Genomic DNA, 15,108 nt, shown 5'->3' with positions numbered 1-15,108 from the left:
GAGGATAGGACAGATGTTCAGGTTGTGAGATCCTGGTATGTTCTTTCAAAAAGGATCAGGTGCTTGGGGCTAATTCTGAAAGCTTTTGTCGGTCCAAATTCTGCATTCGTGAAAAGAACCGCTGGTGCAACAGAGCATTTTGCAACGTATATTTGTGGTCTGAAGGCACTACGGGTCTCTTCATGGAACCATTGGGTTTTTACATTTGCTTATCACATGCAGATGTGCTGCCAAGGCGATGTAGCCTGACCACCTGACTCGGTTTGGCTGGTGGAGGACGTGCCGTTGTTCAGAGCGTGCTGGAGTGGCCTGGAGACGAGCCTCTGGAAATTCTGTCGCCGTCAAGTGTGCTTGTTTTGCATGAGCGTGTGTGTGAAAATTTCTTCCACGTCACAAATAGTTGCTTATTCGGTTTTGGAGACTGTCGGTATTATATTAGAATTATATTTACTGCATTGCGCTTTAAACTCGGTACCTGAATGTACCTTATTTTTCGGCCATTGTAACCCTTGAATATTTAAAGCAAAATATTCCGCTTTAGTCAGATCAGTTAAATCTGCTCTGATCCTGTGCTTGATAAATAAACAGCATCAGCCAGTCAAGTTACCACAGGCCTGTGTGTGTGTGTGTGTGTGTGTGTGTGTGTGTGTGTGTGCGCGCCCTGAAGTGCGCCGGCCCGCGTGGCGCATCGTCGGCGTCTCCGATTGGGATCAGATTGAGCCGCGCGGTTCTGCTGCCGCGCCCGCAAGGCGTTATATTCCACCTCCCCCGTGGCCAATTTCCTTTCCTCATAGACGCACAGCGGCGATACCTTAAAAAAAGACCCCACCTGTCACTTATCGACCGGCCGCTCACCCGACTCTTTGTTCGCGCCGCCAAAGTGGTTTTTAAAACGTCAACTTTTATTGCTGCTTCGGGGCGAAAAAGAAAAAGACGCCGTATTTCCGTATTTGCCTCTGAAAGAAAAATAATTGAGGTGGCGCCTTGGCCAAGATTGGAGCTTTTGTCGAACCTTAATTGAAGTCGCATTCTTTTCTTTTTTTTTTTTTTATAAAGGTTTTAAGCGGCGTTCTCCCTGCCACGCTGTTTGTAATGGGACGCGGTACGGGCAGTACAATTTTTCTCCTCCGTGCTGCACGGATTTATGGGAAATGGTCCAACTATGTAAATTACCTAGAGCTCTGTTATTATGGTATTAATAAAAAAAATTTTGTGTGTGTGTGTGTAAATACAGCACAGGCCAAAACTTTGGACACACCTTTATTTTCATGACCATTTATGAATGAACACACGTGGAGTTATGTACTTAACCAATAAAGGTGAAATAACCGAAAACATGTTTTATATTCTAGTTTATTTGCTCTGATTCCTGCTTTGCACACTCTTGGCATTCTCTCGATGAGCTTCAAGAGGTCATCACGTGAAATGCTTCTCCAACAGTCTTGAAGGAGTTCCAAGAGGTGTTTAGCACTTGTTGGTCCAGCTCACCCCAAACCATCTGGATTGGGTTCAGGTCCGGTGACTGTGGAGTAGGGCTGCACGATTTGGGAAAAAGACATATTGCGATTATTGAGATCAATATTGCGATATGCGATTGTGATGTGATAAAGGACACTTGCTTGTACATCAATGAAAAGTCGCATACTAATAGTGAAATCTTTAATTTCAAAGTGAAACATACAAACTACTTATAACAACTTGAAACGCCCAGTGCTTTCAAAACACAATATTCTACAAAATTAAATAATCACAAAAACTCTTTTACATTACTGTCGAACGACAAACCCTGGTAAGGCTAAACAACTGTTTTGATTATATTTGGCCATTATAAAATCCCGTATTATTGTTCTTACGTTTAACCAAAAACGTTGTTTGGAGGCTGACTTGAACACAGGGATGCATAGCTTTGCTAGCTTAGCTAAGGTTAAGATTTGTAAACTGAGGTGAATTTCTTTAGGAAACCTTCAAAGTTTGAGAAAAGTTAACTAAACAGCTAAGAACAGTCTAAATAGTTAATGCCTACGTTTAGCCAAAACCTTGTTTGGAGGCTGACTTGAACACAGGAATGCATAGCTTCACTGCCTTAGCCTAGCTTAGCTAAGGTTAAGACTTATAATACGGGATTTTATAATGGCCAAATATATTCAAAACAATTGTCCAGCCTTACCTATGAAATGTAATCCCCGGGATCTGGTTTGGAGTGTACAGCGGTTTGTACAGCCCCAAGCAGCACAAGAGTGAGGCATTTTTATGCAAGTCTCTCCATAGACACGTATATGCTTCACTCCACAGCAGCGCCTATCGCAATATGGCAGCGACGTTGACGTACGATGCAGTTCGTCATGCGCTGTCTAACCATATGTCTCGGAATTGAAAGTCATGTGACCAAACACGTCACATCCGACTGAGATGTGAGACGTGAGATGTGAGACTTCAGTCAGCTCGCAAACTATGAGAGAATGGATCGGCAACATATCCGATCCAATCCATGTACTAATCATTTAAATCGCAGCTTTTTGCGTTCATGTAATCGCACAGATTGAAATCGCGATTACGATTGCGATTAGATTAATCGTGCAGCACTACTGTGGAGGCCAGGTCTCCAGTTTTTGTTAAGTACATAACTCCACATGTGTTCGATCATAGTTTTGATGCCTTCAGTGAGAATCTACCAACGTAAATGGTCCTGAAAATAAAGAAAACACATTGAATGAGAAGGTGTGTTCAAACTTTTGGCCTGTACTGTGTATAATAACCTGTAACTGTAAAATGTTGTATATTCAGAAAATTTACTTATTGTTTCATATTATTCAGGGCTGTAGACTAACTTTTTGCACTGGTGCACCAGCACAAAACCAGCACAAGGTAGTTTTACAGATTCACTTTTTCTTCTGTTTAAATCACTGTCCATATAGACAATATTGACTTGTAAATGATTAATTAACAATCTGGTTGACAAAGTTCATTATTTGAAGCACTTTGAAGCACCTCAGTGGCACCTTGGCGGTTCGGGATTCCTTACCCGCTCGGCCATTCGTTGCATTAAATAAAGATAAAAAAAATATATAATTGAAATAAAAAGAAACTAAAAGCACGTGTGTTTTAAGGGCCTGATCATCTCGGCCTGATGATCTGTTTGCTGCTGCATGTTGCTGGGAAGTTGGGGAGACGGGAGAGATGGTTGCAAAGTCTGTGGTGTGAAAACATGAAAAATGCATCTTCTTTCTCGCACCGGTGCCAACGGCGACTTTTCTTCAGTCGCACCATTGAGATATTAGGTCACATGTTATTAATAATGGAGCTGCATTGTTTTCGGTGACTATAGGTGGCAAACGTGATGACAAACCCACGGGGCGGCAAAGCAGAGGTGACACGTCTGATGATGCTGTTCTACGAGAAGTACCTGGGATGTCCCCACACCTCCATTAATGAAATCCTGCTTCCCCGGCTGGGCCCAGTGCATTGTGGGAGGTCGGCTCTGCGGTGTGATGTGAGAGGAAGTGTTACAGGGCAGAAATGAGATACGTTGGGGGGTGAATGGAGTTTCCTGGAGGTGTTTTTTTTTTAACGTGCCAGGGCAGGTTTGTCAATCAAGAGAAAAAGCCGTGTGTGTGTGTGTGTGTGTGTGTGTGTGTGTGTGTGTGTGTGTGTAATTGGTAAGCTCCCTCGGCATTGCTGAAGGGAAGCAGCTCTGTGGCAGTGTATAAAGGTGGAGGAACTTGACAGGGGGTGGCAGCCTGCCTGGTCCGTCTATGAATTTTTGAAGGTGTTTGTACAGGTGGGAGTCAGCAGCTTTTTCTATATTCTCTGCACCAATGAGACTCCCTGGAGAGCAGCATCCAGCTGTCAGTATTCCACTTCCACACAGTAAACCAATAAAGCCTGTTCAGTACTGTGTGTGTGTGTGTGTGTGTGTGTGTGTGTGTGTGTGTGTGTGTGTGTGTGTGTGTGTGTGTGTGTGTGTGTGTGTGTGTGTGTGTGTGTGTGTGGTTTATTTTTTTTTTTTTTTCCCCTGTGTATGTAATGGAAAGGATGCATCATTGATCATTAAAAGGCCGATTCTTCATTCATATTTCTTAAATGAAGAGCCACGTGTAAACCGCGCCTTCTTATGATGTAGCCAGACAACATTACAAATATGCAGATTCCGTTGCGACAGTCTGGGCAAAGCAGCGTGTCTATTTTATCCATGATAAAATACAACTGCTATCAATTTAATCATCTATTTTACCCACGAGCTACAAATTGTACTGCAACCAGCCCACAGGGGCGCTGCTTCAGGTTTTTCATGGTCCCGCCCATCCATTGGACCACAACATCTACAATGACAACTGGTTGACCCACAGGGATTGTATCACAGTTGTATTGGGCCCCGCTCTGTGTATGAGCTAAAATAAGCGTCTTAATATAGCTGGATTTTTAATTTCTTCGTTCATATTTAATGTCACACAGGAATTGTGTGTTAAGAACTTACTTACCCAGAGATGCCGGGACTTGGAGAGCGCACAACTGCTGTGTGTTATGAATTCGGCATAGTCTCCTGAACCAGATGCTGCATATAAAGGATCTTCTGAAGGTCAGGCCACCACTCTAATGAAGCCGGTCATTTTAATCTCGCCGGAGCCCCCGGACGGCCGGTCGGAACCCTTCCTCCTGCAGTGATGCGTTATCTACACACGCAGAATTTGTATTACAGTGGCTTTTTTTTCCGTTTCGTGTGCTCCCGTTTTCATATTCGTGCACGGACTCGTGTACACTCAGCCGCACATTACTCCAGCGTCACTGAAACAATCGGATCTCGCGGGTCAATCTGTGACTTAAACAACTAGTGTGGAAAAGTGAAGTGATTGTCATTGTGAAACACTGCAGCACAGCACATGGTGACGCAACGAAATGTGTCCTCTGCTTTTAACCATCACCCTTGGTGAGCAGTGGGCAGCCATGACAGGCGCCCGGGGAGCGGTGTGCGCTTTGCTCGGTGGCACCTCGGCGGACCGGGTTTCGTACCGGCAACCTTCCTTAACCCCGCCAGGCCACCCCTGCCCCTGTGTGCGTGTGCACGCGTGTGTGTAACGCAGTCCAGAGGAGACCACGCCCCCGGCCTGTCGATTTCCACTGTGTCGTTGCAGAGCCGGCGTTCGTCCACGGCGGACTCCCGTTCTCAGGGCTGCAGAGTCTTCTCTAACTGCTGCTTTTGCGGTAGGAGAAGTTCCGCTACCTTCTTTCACCGGGACGAAGGAAAAAGTTCTGCTGTCCGCCCTCTGCAACCAGAGACAAAAAAAAAAAAAATCGTCTTTGATTTGAATCGACGTTGGGGGATAATGTGGGGGAGACGTGGAGAGGAAGACGTCGCTGTGGCCTGACGGCCTGTCGGCGGGGTGAAGCGGCGACTCCGACCCGATGAGCGCGTAATCGTTCTAATTAAATGGCGGGACAACAGCCGGATCGCCCGGCTTCATTATCGCCGCCTGTAGCATTTATCCACGGCCTCCGCTGGGACGCTTGGCGCGGCTCCGGTGCGGGCGTGCCTTGGCAGTGGCGTCCCGCTCTCTAACCGGCAGGCGGGCTCAGCGAACAGCGGAGGAGGGAGATGTGTGGGCTTTTCCCGTTTTTTACCTCGTTGCCCTGCGAAATTCGGCACAGAGAACCGGAAAACCGGTGACTCTTCGCTTTGCTCGCGTAAGTGTTTGCGTTGGATAGGGGTGTGAACCTTGTCTGGCCTCATCGATGCCTCGATATCGATGCATCCCATACACTTTCTACATTGTCACATGATGACAACGTTGGCGTTCACCTTGTGACAGCTGAAATGAGACTGAAAATCCCCTCCTCACGGGGTCTCCGATCCCAATCGACTCTGTTCTCCTTTGTTGTCCCTGGCTGGTGGAACGACTTGTCCTGCTCCATTCGACTAGCCGACCACCACCTTTAAGAAGCAGCTGAAAACCCACTTGTTCAAAAAGTATTTCAGACGAGTCCAACACTAACACACACACATGCACACACGCTCACAATTTTTTATTTTTATTTTTTGTCCAGCACTTAACAATTTCCCAGCATGTTCTTTTCCTGACAAGTTAGGCCTTATCAGGGCTCGTGGTTTTGTAAACTCAAAATCCCTAGAAACCGAACGAGAATTGCTGGTGTCTTCCTCTTGTAAGTTGCTTTGGATAAAAGCGTCTGCCAAGTAAAGTAAAGTAAAAACCAGCAGTACGTCACTCCTTCTGTGGGCGGAGTTAGTCGTCTGCCCCGGTCCTCTCTTTCCCAGTGTGATGGGAAAGAGAAAAGATAAGATAAGATGATCCTTTATTAGTCCAACAAGTGGGAAATTTACATTGTCACGGATCAAAGTGGACAGTACAAGAAAAGAGCGCCAAAAAACAATAGCTTTGTCGACTGTATAATACAAGATTCAATATACAAGTATGCAAATAACTAGTCCTAGAATAGATAAAATTAAACGGTGAATGTGAATTGTAAAAATAAATAATATGTTTGCATATACATAAAAGATGTGAGATTCCATTTCTTCCTGGAGCGGCGCTGTGATTAGATTAAAAAATATATATGAAGTGATTGTCACATGTGATACACAGCAGCACAGCACACGGTGAAATTTGTCCTCTGCATTTAACCCATCACCCTTGGGTAGCCATGACAGGCGCCCGGGGAGCAGTGTGTGGGGACGGTGCTTTGCTCAGTGGCACCTTGGCAGATCGGGATTCGAACCAGAACCCTTCTGATTACGGGGCTGGGCCACCACTGGCCCAGATCAGGCCGCCACAGTCACTACCGGCACTACTTTTTAACCAGACTTTTTATACCACCAGTTAATTTGGTTATTTCGAGATTTTGGAGGTCTTTTATGTTGTTAATTGGTACTTTTTGGAACATCTGTGAAGGTTCCACCATAAACTACATCGTGTATCCTGAATTTGTGTTTTTATGCGTTAGAACCACCGGGAGAACAAATTGATTTCAGTAATAATAAAAATAAAATAAAGAGGCACGTTGGAAACGCATCACCTCCCCTGCGTGAAGGCCCGGGGGACTCTGGGTGGTGGCATCACACCGACACCCTTTTAAATGCCATCAGATAAAACGCGGGGAGGGGTGGGTGTGTGTGTGGGGGGGGGTGCAGATGGCCAGGTCGATAAACACAGACGGAAGAAGCGCCTCGCCTGGGTGTCTGGGGCGTGGCTGAGGATGAGCTTGCCCATGGTTTGAGATGTTCGCGTATTCGTCCGTCTGTGTGAAGCCGCCGCACGGACTACTTCACTGCGTCCGCGGGCTGCTGTTCCTTAGCAACAGGTGGAACATATGGTGTTCTCTGGAACCGAGTGTTTGTGCACGACGGGAGCAGCTGGCCGAAACTTTTCTTTCTTTCGTGTGTGTTTGTGTGTGTGTGTGTGTGTGTGTGTGTGTGTGTGTGTTTTTGCTGCATCTCACAGTCCCCCAACACCTGGAACCATGGTGACCCGCCCCTGCGGCGTCTGTCTTCACTCTTGCAAGCATTCGGCAGAGCAGCAGAACGTTCTTTTTTTCCTGGAGAACGTCACCCCGTGGCCAAAGTTTCAATTAGCCTTCGACGTGGAGAAGCAGGAACGTTCCGTACCCGGGTCCATGGCCGGCGTGTCCGAGTGTCTCCCGGCTAATTCCTCCCGACTCCTCATTGGCCGGCAGGACCTGTTCAGCTCGAATTTCACAGTCGTTAGGGAAACACAATGGGCCACATCTGATGAAGGAACCCAGGTCCTCTGAAGCTCCTCTGATACGTGGAGGGGAGCAGGTGGTTTCTTGCAGCGTCACCTGTCGCGAATTGTCCTTTCATGCCCCTCCGCACGTCCCCTCGTCACTATGTCAGCTCTGCTCCTCCGTTCCGGCGAGCCCCGACCCACCCATCGCCCGCGTCTGAGTGGCAGGCAGAAGGGGGCGGGGCCAGTCATAAATACCTTGATTTCAAATTCGGCCACTGACAGCTGGAATTATGTCATCGGAGTGGAGGTTACACCCATCTCATCTGCCCTACCCTCTCTAACCTGCAGTAACGAATTACAGACCCGCCCCCACTTCTTTACCATCATTAATAGGTTGGATAGGACCGCGTCATTTACAAAACCTTCACTTACAAAAACCTTCATTATAGTGGGACATAAAATCTGTGATCGAGCCAAGTTTTTATGTGCGGAATCAATTACTAAACTGTAAAAAAAATCAGGACCACAAATGGAACTCTGCAGTTCTCAGAGTTTCGGACAAGTTGTTTAAACTCATTTGCATTTCTTTGCCGGGAGACATTGATGCTCCCTGATTGGTTGGTTGAACACAGTCAGAAACTGTGAAATATCTGGCGCAACCACAACCAGGGTTTCTGCACCCACTGGTATTCAAGGATGAACCTGTCGGAAGATCTGTAGAAATCTGGGATGTAGCGGCGGCGGCTCTTAATAATTCATGCTGCACGCGATGAGGCGCTTCGTACCTCGGCCCGAACGCGGGCCTTTTGTCTGGAAACCTGGTGGCCTGGAAGTAATCCACTCATGCAGAGTTGTTTTTTTTTTTAACCTTCCGTCTGAAACGGAACGGTTGGTCTGGTTCGGACCAAGATTTACAGCATCAGTCTTTATTACACTTTTTTTTTAAAAAAACATAAAAGTGTAATATTTGGTTATGTTTGCAATATTTGCATATTGGTTCACTGTATGTTTGCAATACTGTGGTCTATAGCAGTCGCTAAAGCATTTCACTGCACATCATTACCATGTATGACTGTGTATGTGACAAATTGGTGGATCGGGATTCGAACCGGCAACCTTCCGATTACGGGGCCGCTTCCTTAGCCGCTAGCCCACCACTGCCCCATGAAGATTATGGCTAAGCTCACATCTCGAACCGCCAAGGTGGCACTGAGGTCCCCTTGATCAAAGTAACACGCAGAGGACACATTTCGTGGGGCTACTGTGTGCTTTTCTGCAGCACGTCACAATGGCGAAAACATTCACTCGCACTCATCTACCAGCCTGACCTTCATTATTCTCGGGTGGCCTAAAATGGGATCATTTTACACTTGGGCCTGATGTTGGAGACCTCCAAACATGATCATGCCAAGTTCATGTCGTCCAACTCTTGCATATAGAAAATTCCAGAAGGGGCTGTGCTTGTCTGTTTAGTTGTTGTCTGAATTATTTGGAAGTTTGGAGTGGCCAAACTTCATCCGAAACCCGCCACACACCCAATTCAGCGAATTACACAGCGTTACAACAGATTCCTGATGGTGGTAGTAGCCTAGAAGCCTAGTGGGTAAGACCCTCGCCTGTGAACCAGAAGACCCAGGTTCAAATCCCACTTACTACCATTGTGTCCCTGAGCAAGACACTTAACCCTGAGTGTCTCCAGGGGGGAAACTGTCCCTGTAACTACTGATTGTAAGTCGCTCTGGATAAGGGCAAATATAAGATTCCGTTTTATTTGTTTGATTCCGCACGTTGAGGGAAGGAGCAGGACGTTTTAGGTGGAGATGGATGGAGAGCAGGATCCTGCGGCTGGATCAGGTCCCAGCGGCACGCCCACCTCTCAGAGATCATTTGTTCTGCTCCATTAGCCTCCCGTAAAGGCTGGCCTTTACACTTGCTTCTAACCGGCGGCCGGAGGACGCGAGCCTTCGCCACGTTTACATAATCGGCTATTGTTGTCAGACGGGAGCACGGGAAAATCTAGGAAATGTGCACGAGCTGCCTCTGAGAGATACATAATTTAGCAGAAAGCTGTTGTGTGAGAAGGTTATGAATGGACATGCGGCGATGGACGGGATCCAGAAGGTTTTCACACACGAACAGTGTACGTGCGTGAACGCGCAAACAATGACGTGCTTCTAATGTGGCGTGAGGGTTTAAATTGTTAATACTGTGTACTCTGTTCATACAGAATTTCTTCCCTGTATTTTCAGTGTGTTGTATGTATTTTCTTCTTCTTGTTCCCTCAAATTGAATATTCAAAGTTGATTGACCGAGAGACGACCCGGACTATGATGTTGATCATTTTAACAATTGTTTGAATATTTTCCAATTAAATGTATGCTGTGTGTGTCCTGCCACACCACTATTTTATTGGTCACGGTTTTGTAAGTAATGTGAAGGTCATCAGTATCTGATTTGTTCAGATGAAGACATTGAAATAAATACACCAAATAATTATTTAATGCAAACTCCTAGAAATGATTAGGGTTATTGAGACATTAATATTAATGATAGCCATGCAGCACGGTGACTCTCCTCCTGCAGTATTGGGATTATGAATCCCCCCCCACACACACACACACCCTTCTTCTTCTCCTCCTCCTCCTCGTCCCGTTTGCCCGACATCGATGGCGGATGTGGTCATTTTTGGTGACGAATCGGTGAGATGCCCCTTTAAAAGCTCAGTCAGGTTCCCCTCCTCGCCAGCCAGAGATGGGAAGCCTGAGTTGTGGAAGTGTGTTCCGTGTTCACACACACGCAGTGCTCCGAGTGTGTGTGTGTTAGGGTATTGTGACTTAAACAATCAGCAAAACACTGACGAGATGCGAAATGGAAGCGAGGGGCAATGAGTGTCCCACCCTCCCGCCGCAGGCCCGGATAGAAGCGGCGTAGTGACCGTCCCGGACAGGAGGCCCGTAGCGCGTTAATGCGCGTCTGTGCTGGCTCCGGCTCCGGCTCGGGGAGGGGTGGCTGTGAGGCAGCAGCCGGTGTGAGGAGAATTTCAATCGAGCGCTCGGAGCTGTTTAAATACCAGCCCGGCGTCTCCGTCAGCAGGAGAAATCCTCACACCTGGAGAACCCCGCCTCTCCACCCCCCCGCCCGCCTGGCCCTGCCGCAGCCTGTGGCGCGTGGAGCGGTTGGAGGAGGGGTCTTCTGTAACCCGGCGCCGCACATTCAATGATCCGTCGTCATCATCATCACCACAATCATATTTTACTATCTATAGTGTCATTATCTTCCTCGAGCTGAACTGATATATAGACCTGGGTATAGACACAGCGACCATTCATCTGAATACTATATTCCTTTTTTTGATAATAAATACCTTTTAATAATATAAATACCTTTTTTAAAGAAAAGCGGTCCTAATTCTTTGGCACAGAGGAATCCTGACCTGTTCATTACTTCAGATTTAGTTATTTCAGGACTCTTGAAAGGACATTGTTTATAGACACGTCGTCCATATGGCCACTCATATGTATGTATAAATTTGCTTTACGCAATACTGGAAAATAGTGATAAACAAACACCCTTGATCAATTTTAACACCCTGATTTTCTCAGTAGACTCTTCCCCAAAGAAATTAGTTATTTGCATTTTGATATAAAATATATATATATATATATATATCAAGGATTAATCTATTTTATATATAGAGAGAGAGATTAATCCTTGATATCAATGATGAATTGGCTCCTCCCTTTTTTTTGTTGATTATTCGGTGTTTGATTGCTGGTTCTGTAAGTAGGATCTGTAAGAAATTACCACACACTCAGTGTGTGTGTGTGTGTGTCCATCTGTGGAAAAAACAACCAGCAAATGAACATGAATATTAATACATCATAATGTTTTTAAAAAAAAAAAACCATCCATAAACTTGTCTCATCGTCATGGGGACATAAAAAGCGGAAGGCCGCCTGGCGGTTGGTGGGCGTGGCTCTGGTCCGCGGGGCTCTTCCAGGCGGAGACCTGGCTGTGTGGAGCGGACCCTCCTGCCATCTGTTGTTGTGCCTCCCTGGAGAAGAGCAGGCGGCGGGTGGGGGTGAGGGGCTTCTGCCGGGGTCTGAGCGGCAGCTGCTGCATCTGGACGTCTCGGCGCTCGCTCCTGGCAGCCTGCCGCCATCGCTGCCGGGCCGAGAGTGGCTGGACGGCCTGTGATTAAGTGCCACTTAGTCCTGTGTGTTGGCTTCGGATGAGGGGACGGGGGCGGAGAGGATGCCCCCTCTTCTCCTCGCTGAAGAACCGCGACGTTCTCGGCCTCCATCACGGATCAACACTGAGGGCTGATGATGTTGAGAGTGGAGAACCCTTCACGGCTCGGGGCTGTTGACCGTGGCTCCGTTTTTGCCGTTGAATGACCAGATCTTCCAGGCTGTAAATCAGGGGTCACCAACCCTGGTCCTGAAGGGCTCTTGTCCTTCATTTAGCACACCTGACTCAACCTCTGAGGGTGTGGTGGAACATGGAATGATGCCGTCCAGACGGCAATGCCTGAGAGGACCTGTAAAAGAATCGATTTTTAACAGACCTGCCTAGTTGTCGTTGCATATAAAACAGAATTTATCATAATTGAAGATACTAATCACAGAACCTGTCTGAGCGATAAAAATATATACTATTCAAATGCAACGATATTAAATAAACGTTATTTCAGCTTACTAACGTTCCGTAAAGACTTCTTGTATCATGGTTGTGAGTTTTAACTGAGCTTTTGTCAAGAGTCAAGATGAAATTGTGGCACCAGATTTGCACATTTGTCCCCCCACACATTTGTTCCCCCCCCCTACAATAATAAATCCTACAATAGTTGGACTTTTAAATGTTTGTGAACCAACTCATTAATATGAATGAACTGGTTTCTGTCAGCCATGAAGTTGTTCCAGGCACCTGGAAATATGGAAATAACCTGTTTTTTTTTTTTTAAGCTATGTATGAATATCGGCACAGAATAGTACGTTTTTTTCCAGCGGTGTGTGTGGTGGGATGCTTGAGGCGTTGCGGATCATTCTGGCAGCGGGAGGATCACTCGCTGGGCCCACGCCGAGGGTAAAAAAGAACCTGAAAACTCGACTCATCTGCACATTTTTCTGCGGGGCTGTAGTGATTAGCATTTTGGGGCGTCACATCATGGGCGCGTGTGGCATAGTATGTAGTCTGAGAGACGTCACAGCTGTCACCCTGAGAGTGCAGAGGGACCTAGATGCCTTCTAGAGGTCAGATTAGGATCTGCACCCTGCCAACAGATCCAAATGTCATGTTTTCATTTCTGCACATTTCCCCCATCTACATCAAATTCTTCCGACTCTCTGGATTTTGTCAGTAAACCAGCACCATTGTTACTCCAGCGTTACTCCGGCGTTAATCCAGTGTTATTCCAGCGTTACTCCGGCGTGTGCAGTCAGCTGTCGTGGCTGTAAGGAGATTTTTGCTGAAAGATGCGTCCTGCAATGGCAGCTGTCCTCATTTTACAGGGCAGGCAGCGCTTTGTGTGTGTGTGTGTGTGTGTGTGTGTGTGTGTGTGTGTGTGTACATGCATGCTCCAATTCTGCCTCAACATATAAATATTAACAAAGATCTTCTCCATATTTGTTTATATTTAATGAATCAAATCTGAGAAATTAAAATAGCGTTGCGTTCAAATCTTCACAACACTGAAATACAGTCCGCATAACATAACCACTGTGTAGGCAGGAACGTATCGCCTAGAGATGGCGATAGGTGTAAAGCATGCTTTGATCATTCTTCGCCATTCAGACAGCGGCGTCTCAGACGATCGGACCTGGAATTTGGCACCTCTATGACATCATAAGGGGAAAGGTTACCTCCCGTTTCTCATGCATTGTCCACCCAGAGAATTTCCCACCCCTCCCCTTAGCAGTTGCTCGGTGAATGGAATTAAAAAAAAAAAATTTTTCCGTCACACGAGACTCTGAAGAACCACTGGGTTGTTTTTTTCGGCACAGACATAGAAACTAGTGAAATAAATAATAAATAAATGTGTGTGTGTGTGTGGGGGGGGTGTAAAATAGTGCAAATATTGCTGTGCATTAATAGATGGTTTTACAGATACAATGTAACAGAGGTATTGTGTGATGTATGCTAATCCCACACAAAAATAAGTTACAAAACACCTACACCAGTGATGGTATCCCCCATATGTAATATGTATTAACAAGATGTAATCATGCCGGCAGAAGGCCACTTGCTTACCTAGCCTGTCACCTCTAACGAAGAGACTTTTAATTGGAGTAACACCCGTCATTGTAAAGCACGAGGAGCGTTCATGATCTCCTCTTCCACCATCAATTTACTGTGGAAGGCCGGGAGTAATGAAGCGGTTACGTACCGAGGGAAGCGGCGAGGGCGTAAAGGAAATCTCGCCGACAGTAGAGCGTCTCCACTTCCCCCCCAGTGAAGATTCCGGTAGGGTTTTATAGGATTACACCACCCCAGCCCCCTCTCTCTCTCGCTCAGACGGTGGAGAGGTGTTGATAAATTGACTCCGGTGTGTCCGGATGGGGTTTAATCAGGTAATTCCCTCGGGCGGAGCTCTGTGATGGATCGCGGCTCGGGGGTGGAGTGGTCGGCTGTCACTTCTGCAGAGTTTACCTGAAATCAGTAATTATGCTCATTACATATACGTACTGTTAATACTGTTGGACCGGGTTTGAATGAGGAGCGTAACTCAGCCGGACTTCGGCGAGTTACGGAGCGGCGATCTGTTTCCGTGCACATGATTTATCGCCCCTTTTATTCCGCTTTTAGGCTGCCAAACAGCACCATTTTATTCCCCTCCACCTGAATAAATTAACACCTTTCTGTACTTTCGGTGCAGTTGTAATACTCGAAAACGTCGATTTCCACCTCCCGTTACTTTTGCGCTGCAGTTTTGGGGCGTGGCCATGTAAAATACGCTGGTTTCAGGGTGTTAAAGCTGCCGGATTTATAAAGATGGACGTGTTCTACTCACGGACCGGCACAGGTACACCTGTTCCATTAGAACACACGTAAAACTTACCGTACCGTGGTTTTTACTACGAAATATACACTCGTATTGATAAATGATGCTCAGATCAGTGCAGAAGAGGTGCGTTTTATTTTATAATGAATGATTATTCCGTTGGTTGCAGACATATTTGGATGTGGGGGCAGTTTGTGTGTGTACAGTTGTGCATTCTGGGCTGAGGTGACCAGAACTCTAATCAGAGAGAGAGAGAGGGAGCTTTAACAGAAAAGGTCAACAGAGTGAATTAGTGGGAAAGGATCCAAATGCAGACGAGTGACGCTCGTGTCCCACCAGTCAGGACCCTGTAAAACACGTTCTGTAGCACATTGTCCACGTTCACTTGTGCCAAAGTATGATTTATGAAAA

The 15,108-nt window shown here is 46.5% G+C and overlaps 1 protein-coding gene across 6 annotated transcripts in view; it reads left to right on the top strand.

Moving 5' to 3' along the window:
* The window catches only part of phf21aa (PHD finger protein 21Aa), a 37,920-nt gene that overhangs the window by 8,359 nt on the left and 14,453 nt on the right, over nt 1–15,108 (top strand). The window lies entirely within an intron of this gene.

This window comes from Denticeps clupeoides, chromosome 16 (assembly GCF_900700375.1).
Source record: "Denticeps clupeoides chromosome 16, fDenClu1.1, whole genome shotgun sequence".
NCBI lineage: Eukaryota > Metazoa > Chordata > Actinopteri > Clupeiformes > Denticipitidae > Denticeps > Denticeps clupeoides.
The sequence above is the reverse complement of the archived record's forward strand: the minus strand, read 5'-3'. Positions and strand labels throughout refer to the sequence as shown.